The sequence below is a fragment of the Engraulis encrasicolus genome, chromosome 11 (assembly GCF_034702125.1).
Source record: "Engraulis encrasicolus isolate BLACKSEA-1 chromosome 11, IST_EnEncr_1.0, whole genome shotgun sequence".
Classification (NCBI taxonomy): domain Eukaryota; kingdom Metazoa; phylum Chordata; class Actinopteri; order Clupeiformes; family Engraulidae; genus Engraulis; species Engraulis encrasicolus.
Genome location: NC_085867.1, coordinates 3130193 through 3138061, shown reverse-complemented (window position 1 = coordinate 3138061; position 7869 = coordinate 3130193). Strand labels below are relative to the sequence as shown.

The 7869-nt window shown below is 41.6% G+C and overlaps 1 long non-coding RNA gene across 2 annotated transcripts; it reads right to left on the bottom strand.

Annotated features, from left to right (window-relative positions):
• Positions 1 to 223: 223 nt before the first annotated feature.
• LOC134458729 (uncharacterized) lies at positions 224 to 3118 on the bottom strand. Of its 2 annotated transcripts, XR_010036607.1 has the most exons (4): positions 2606 to 3118; positions 2051 to 2132; positions 1755 to 1847; positions 224 to 1029 (listed from the first exon to the last, which is right to left on the bottom strand). It is a non-coding gene; the product is annotated as an uncharacterized LOC134458729 (long non-coding RNA). The 2 variants fall into 2 exon arrangements; XR_010036606.1 differs by having other exon boundaries at positions 225 to 1029; positions 2051 to 3118.
• Between the last annotated feature and the right edge of the window lie 4751 nt (positions 3119 to 7869).

Sequence of the window (7869 nt, the reverse complement as noted above, 5' to 3'; positions counted from 1 at the left end):
GTGTGTGTGTGAGCGATAGTGTGCGAGCGAGCGAGCAAGCGAGCGAGAGAAACAGAGTTTGAGCAAGCAAGACCTGTAAGAGGAGGCATCAGAGCATCTCTAATAAAGAACTAAAGAACTCTAGAAGAAGCGTAAGTGTCCATTGCACTGCCTCAGCTCAAGTGTCCATGCACTGCCTCAGCTTAAGTGTCCATTGCACTGTCCATCGCACTGCTTCAGCTCAAGTGTCCATTGCACTGTCCATCGCACTGCGTCAGCTCAAGTGTCCATTGCACTGTCTCAGCTCAATTGTCCATTGCACTGTCTCAGCTCAAGTGTCCATTGCACTGTCCATCGCACTGCCTCAGCTCAAGTGTCCATTGCACTGCCTCAGCTCAAGTGTCCATTGCACTGTCCATCGCACTGCCTCAGCTCAAGTGTCCATTGCACTGTCTCAGCTCAAGTGTCCATCGCACGGTCTTAGCATAAGTTTGCTAACGGCACAGTAGATATAACTTAATGCTTCGTTCACAGCTTCAAACACATCTACAGACACATCAGATATCAACAAATCAACCGATGATGGCATAACACATTTGACTTTTTTGTGCGTGTCAACCTGCTTGAAAAAGTAGTGTTTGGAGAAATTAAAAGGTAAATCTTTAAGTCATTAAGTTCTGAAAAACTGAAGTCAAGTGTCCATTGCATCGCCTCAGCTCAAGTGTCCAGTTCGGCATTTCCTTAGTCCAACAACTTACTCTTCAAAGTGTGCAGCTTTGGGGACTGCTTCGAACAGTCCAGCTCCAGAAGGAGCTTCTGGAAGATTTCAAATGTATATCTGAGCTCCTTAGGGTAGGCCAGATTTAGTGCATAAGTCAGCCCGAGGAGCATGCAGCAAGCCCTGGCAAAGGTACCCAGAGTGGTGAGAACTTTCACTCCCTCAATGACGACACCAACATCGCTCGGCCCCTCTGCTGAGCTGGACATGATGCTGTAGATCTTCATTTTTTGAGCAGCAAGGTCCTCGGACATCCGTTCTTCATCAGCGTCCTGAAATAAAAAGAACATTAAATATTAATGCAAAATCTTATTTATCATCTGATCAGTCAAAGCAAAAGGCCTTAGCTGAGCATCCTGTGATTGCAATTTAATACATCACTCTCTACACAATCTGTTTCCATGTGACACTTCCTTATTTGATTGTGGATTATTTTTGAAATAGTTAGGAGCACTTATTTTCAATTGTCCAAAACTAGCGGGCCAGTTATCAGTTTTTCAGCCTCACATCCTACAGCAGTCATTCCTCACATAGTATTTAATCAAGACAGAGCTATAGAGTGAGGGCAAGAGTACATGAGAGATGTGAAGAGATAAGACACAGAGACAGTGAAAACTAGAGTGTGTGTGTGGGCGTAAGGAGAGAAACATAATGCATGTGCACGAGAGAGAGAGACAGAGTTTGTGTGTGAGAGAGAGAGAGAGAGAGAGAGAGAGAGAGAGAGAGAGAGAGAGAGAGAAAACTAGACAGTGCGGGTGTGTGGTGTGAGACAGACATACAGAGACAAAGAGTGAGTGAGAGTAACCACGGAGGGGCCAGGAGGCGGGGCGAGGCCACAAGCACAAGTGAAGGAAGAAAGGTTGCATATTGGAGAAAGTGAGAGAAAGAGAGAGCAAGGGAGCAATGGAGGCCGGGAGTTGGCATATTAGGAAAAAAATAAAAATAATACTTTACTCCTTTATCTTTTTTAATTTAAAATTTTGGAAACAAAACTCACTATTTTCTGTGCCGTTTTATGCTTGGTATCCCACTCAGCTGTGTTGAATGCCACGTGCGCCAAGTTCACTTACAAAGGATCTTGCATGAACACCTAGAGAAAGAAAAGGATACACATACCCATGCATCAGATATGAGACCTTAACATTGCATTTTTAATCACATGTAGAAAACAAATGAACATTTCAACCTTCATTTTTACATTTGCCCATTCAATTCAACTGCACCATGGTCCTTCAATGCCCTTACTTTGTATCATCTTAATATCTACATTGACACTTTGAATGCACAACTTACTGTTCTCTGTGCCGCTGAACTGTTTGTCTCGTGGTGCTGTTAAAATCATCTGCTTTGAATCACACTTTCACTGCTCAAACAACTAGAGAAAGAAGAAAACACAAGAGAGACCCACACATCAGATCTTAGGTCCACACCTTGTATTATCTAGACATATGAGGGCAGTAAGTGAACATCATTAAAACATGAAACACATAAACAGTTCAAAACCATAGTTTTGCATTAAGCCATTTCAAAAGGCACCAGAATATCCTATAATAAATTGTGCATGGGTTAGAAAGAGACAAGCTCTATAACATACCATCACAGACATATCAAAACATGAAACTACCGTTTTAAGCAATGCCTCAAAATAAGTCATTTTGCCCTTTAAGTCAGCCTTTAATGTGTTAATATCTCCAAAAAATGTTGTCTTGGGCTTCCATCACGCTAAGCTAATGCCCAGCCCAAGTTCAGCCCGTCTGCAGATAGGTGAAGCCTTTTTTTAAATATGGGGCTTTCACACCTTTACTCTGCACAAAAATTTGAATTTTACATTTTGTACTCAAAACTCACTGTTTTCTGTGCTGTTCAACCACTTGGGTCCCTGTGATGCGTGCACCAAGTTCACTTAAAAATGCTCTTGCACGAACAGCTAGAAAAAGAAGGGAGAAGGGGGAGGGGACAAGATAAGGACATGCATCAGATGATTAAATTACTCTGTGATAGTGTACTAAGTGCATGAGGATAATCTGAACATTATTTCAACACAAATTCAACCTTCAAAAACCTTTTTTTATTCCGTTTTAGCCATTAGCCTGTTCAATTAATTTGGCAAAATGGATCTTTAATGCCCTTAACCTGCACCATTTTACTCTACACATTAACATTTTGTATGCACAGTTCAATGGGTTCATGCCTATGCGATTTGGAATTTTGCATTTAACGTTTTCCTTTGATGCACAACCACACAAGCAATGTTCTTGTTTGGTCTACAGTGATAGCTGCTGCTACTCCATCTGACTGAGAGCTGAATCTAGAGACATTAGCTGACCACCACCATGTGTGTTCGCTGACAAAACAAAGCATGTCCGCTCTTCACGCGGCGTCCACTCTTCCAGCTAGGCACGAGCTATTACAACGGGCATAGCTCAGTAACTAATGGGTGGACTGTATTAGGAAAATTGGAAAATACGTGCGCGTCTCCTTGGTGTATGGACATGTGGAATAAAAGGAATTCACTGGCCTTTTCTTCAATATAAGGTAATACAATGAATGCAGCACAGCAAAGCACCAGGGTACAATTGAATGCAATTCCAAATAAAATATTCTTCAGTAGGTTTCCAATTATTTACATTATGAAGGTAACAAAGGCATGTGTGTGTGTGTGTGTGTGTGTGTGTGTGTGGTCTACAAGGAAAAAGGGGGACAGGAAAATATCTTCCAGTTAAAACTATACTGGTGCACTAACTCAGAGATACAGGACACATGGCAAATATGGAGGAAGATCGCCATCTATAGGCAACTAGCGGTAAAACAGGTTGCTGACAGTTATGGGAAGTTCCAGCATCTTCACTTTAAATGAATACAAAATCCAACGAACTTCTGCATCAAGATTATAAGCCTACACTGTCTAATAAAGGGCTGATTTATGACACACTGCACTCGAAATGACTCCACGCATACATAGGAAGCAAATAGCACCGTAAATCTGCAGTAAAGTCAAGCTAAACTCAAGGTAACTTAGCTGGAAATGAGTAGACAAAAAACGATCTCTAAAACTTCTATCTTTCATCTCACACATCACATACACAGGAAAACAAGGCTAGATATTCAATATTTCGTCAGGATTACTTACATTTTGGTCATTTATGCACATAGGATAAAGGAAACTTCAGCAGGACTTCAACAGCAAGCGGCATAGAGTCAACTAAAGGACTTACCCAGAGTCATGAATAGAAAATGGCTCTGGACTTACCAACTCGTGCCCAGGAACATGAATAATCTACCTGCCACTCACTGTGCACGTGAATCATGAATTCATGAGAAACACGGCAAGGGCACGTGCACAAAACCCCGGCCTTTCCAACACGAGCTGTTCAGTGAAAGCGAGTTCGATAGAAAAAAAAGTCTTTGCAGATTAATGTACCTAGCCTGCTACACTGGACTAAAAAGTTAGGTAACTGTGCAGTTAGCCTAATCAAAAAGAGGCACTGGCGATGAAAAGCAGAGAAACTTAATGTAATTCACACAAATTTTCGTTTCTAGCTTCAAACGAGCTCTTGAACTTGTCTAGAACTGAACACGGCTAAAAATGGGAATTGTTGTTGCTTTGGACAGCATGCCTACCTACAAATAGACCAAGTAGTTGTATTACGCGAGAGACCGGAATGATATTCGACTGTACACCTACATCGAATTGCAAACTTAAGATGTTGACAAAATAATAATGAAACCAGTTCATTACCTTTACAGAAGTCCAAAACGTGAACAGTCCATGACCATGTGCAGCGACTTCTCCTCTGTTGGCTGCGCCGGAAATGCAGTTGTCATTGAAACAGCTTCTTCTCAATGAATAAAATCAAAGTTCTTAAGATACGATTCTAGTAAAATCTACTACTTACACCATATCATTGACTTAATTAATTTAAACCAAGTAATAAATACTCTGGTATTCAGAGCAAATTTTATTTGCCCAAAAGTGTGTAAAATGTAGTGAATTATTGCTGGAAAATGAGTAATTTTACTCAATTCCATTCAAAAATGCACAAACCCATTTTTTCAGGGTTTTATCTTTCTATCATAAATGCTTAAATATTAATGAACTGCAGTCTCTCTTTTTACAGTGTGCAGCAAAGTGTGAGTAGCACATGCATTTTGATAGTGATGAAAGTGTGAATGGCTGAAACATTTTAAGAACTTGTAACACTCTTGCAACAAGCAGCCCCATCTAAACCAATCTGCTAATCAGTGCCTGGCCTCACCTGAGTAGGGCTGTTATGCCATTATTCAATTACGGGCGTCACCTGCCAAGGGCCTGATGACTCTGGTCACATGGTACTTTTGCACCTGTATATAAATCTGGACTATCCACACTTCAGTTGCTTGCCTGCCTGCTGGCTGGCCTGCATGGCACAGCATAGCACTTGTTTGCCTACAAGCTTGCTTACATGCTTGCACACTTTCCTCTTTGTGAAAGCTTGCTGTATGTGGCATCATTTGTGGCATTGTTGCATATAATGTGCCTGCTGCAAATTAGGCATTGCTTTGAGAGCTAGCTTGTAGTGCTGCTTGTTTGCTGTGCTACTTGGTGCAAAATAATTTTTTAAAGACTGACCAATGCTATATTCATCATTGGCTCATCAAGAGATACAGTAAAAAGCCCACCTTGAACACTATCATTGTAACATAGCACTGCGTACTCTGAAATTTTATTCATGCCCACACTTTCAAAGGACCACCGCAAACCATTTTCTCAATACAGCATAGCGCCATAGTATCATGCTCAAGGCACTCCAGTCATGGTGAACGATGGGAGGGTGGGGTGGTAACATGGCCAGGGTACCACAGTTATGGAGAATGATGGGTGGGGTGGGAAGTTGCCATGGCCATATTCATGAATACAACTATGACCCAGTATTTGCCTGTCATCACACAGTACAATTCAACTTTTTAACTGAAATGTACTGTTATTTTTCTGTAGAGTACTGTTATTTAACAGTTCAATTGCTGCTGAAAAAATGTTATATACTGTGATACATTAAACAGCAATGAGCTGTATTTGATTTTTGGTGTGAAATAACAGTAGAATTACAGGTAAATATAATTGCCAGTAACTGCCGTTATTTTGCAGGGAAATTTTCTTACAGTGTACAGTGTGGGTGAGTGTGTGAGTAAGTAAGTGAGTGAGTGAGTGAGTGAGTGAGTGAGTGAGTGAGCGAGTGAGTGAGTTTGTTAGTGGGTGAGTGAGTGAGTGAGTGAGTGGGTGAGTGAGTGAGTAAGCGAGTGAGTGAGTGACCCTGCATTCCCGAGCGGTAGGAGCTTCCTAATATGCAACCAGGAGGCGGCTACCTCCCACTTGAAAGCGTTCCAACCAGCAAGTAAAACACAAACTATTCCTATCACTGTGCACTGCCATTGCTGTGTTGACGTCACAATTTCGAAGTCGGGGTACTTTGGTGTGGCCCCAGCTTGCGACTTGAACATTCCGCTTCGACAGGCGTTCCAATGCATTGCAGCAAGTTGGAGGTCACAAACATCCCATCTCCCATCCTTTGGGAATGCGGCATAAGTAAGTGAGTGAGTGAGTGAGTAAGTGACTGAGTTTGTTATTGAAAAAGCTGAAAGAAAAGTCTGCGACACCAAGCTCCCGTTGCTTTTTTAATGTGACGTTTCAGGCAGCATGCCCTTCATCAGACCTAATGATCAGTCTGATGAAGGGCATGCTGCCCAAAACGTCACATTAAAAAAAGCAACAGGAGCTTGGTGTCGCAGACTTTTTTTTCAGCTTTTCATGGTATTTTTGGTGGTCCTGCACCCAATCTTTTTGAGACGGATGTGAGTGTTTTTTCTCTTTTTAACTATTGAGTTTGTTATTGAGTCAGAGCTCCCTGCTGTGTAAGACAGGGACACCACTCTAGCACTCTAGACAGACAGACAGACCAGACATGTAGGAGTTGTGCTGACCCTTTTGTTACAGCAGAACTCTCTAAGTGTGTGTGTGTGTGTGTGTGTGTGTGAGAGAGAGAGAGCGAGAGAGAGAGAGAGAGAGAGAGAGAGTGACACTACCTAATCAGTTCCTGTAGGCTATCGTGATTAATGTGCCCACAAAAATGAGCTGTTTTTGAAAATGGTTAGCTCAAATAGCCAATGAAAATAATATAACTTCTTACTTTTCTTCTTTTAAGCAAATGCTTTTTTGAGATGATTAGAGCAAAGCTCATTTTTATCGAAAGTATCACTTGAGGAAAAGCTAAGGCAGTGACAACCAATAAACAAAGCTACTTAAAAAAAATGTGTTTTTCTTTCCGTGTGATCCTCAAGCGTGGCTGAGTATTCACATTCCAAAAAAAGGGAAAAAAAGCCAGGACTAGAGATGTTCGATAATATCGGCCTACCGATATCATCGGCCCGATAATACATAAAAATGTAATATCGGTCAATATCGGGATCGGATTTTTGACCTATCAAAACCGATATAATAATGCTTGAATTACTGTACACTTTTGTCCTTAATTATTTTTCTATTTTGCACAGACAATGTTAATATTTGGAAAGCTTTGTTGCATTCGAAAATGCATGTAGTGGGGCGTTACAATAAAATTAAGCATATTTTGTTCCACAACAGGAGATGTGTAATTTTACCTAAAATCGTTATTGGCCGATATCAGAATCGAAAATTGAGAGTTGGACAATAACGGCATATCGGATAGTGGCAAAAGAGCCAATATCGGACATCTCTAGCCAGGACCTCACCTGATTGCAATGCATGTCTGGATGTGTCTTGTGGAAGTTGTTGTTATTGCCAGGCTTATTCAACAGTGACTGTTTTCAGCTACCAGGCAGCCAGTTAAGCAAACATTTAGCCAGAGTTGTTCACTCATGTCTGCTTAGCCAGCAGGGCTGGACTAGCCATCTGGCATATCGGGCATTTCCCAGTGGGCCCAGCCCTATTTTCAGAAATGTAAAAAAAACATTTTTTTTTTAAATAAAATCTGAAAATAGAGGCCAACGAGGGTGTGGGGCCCACCGGTGAGTCAGTTCTGCCCGCTAATCATGAGCTGCCCCTTTAAACCAGAAGTGCCCGGGCCCTATTTCTCCCCGTCTAGCCCTGTTAGCCA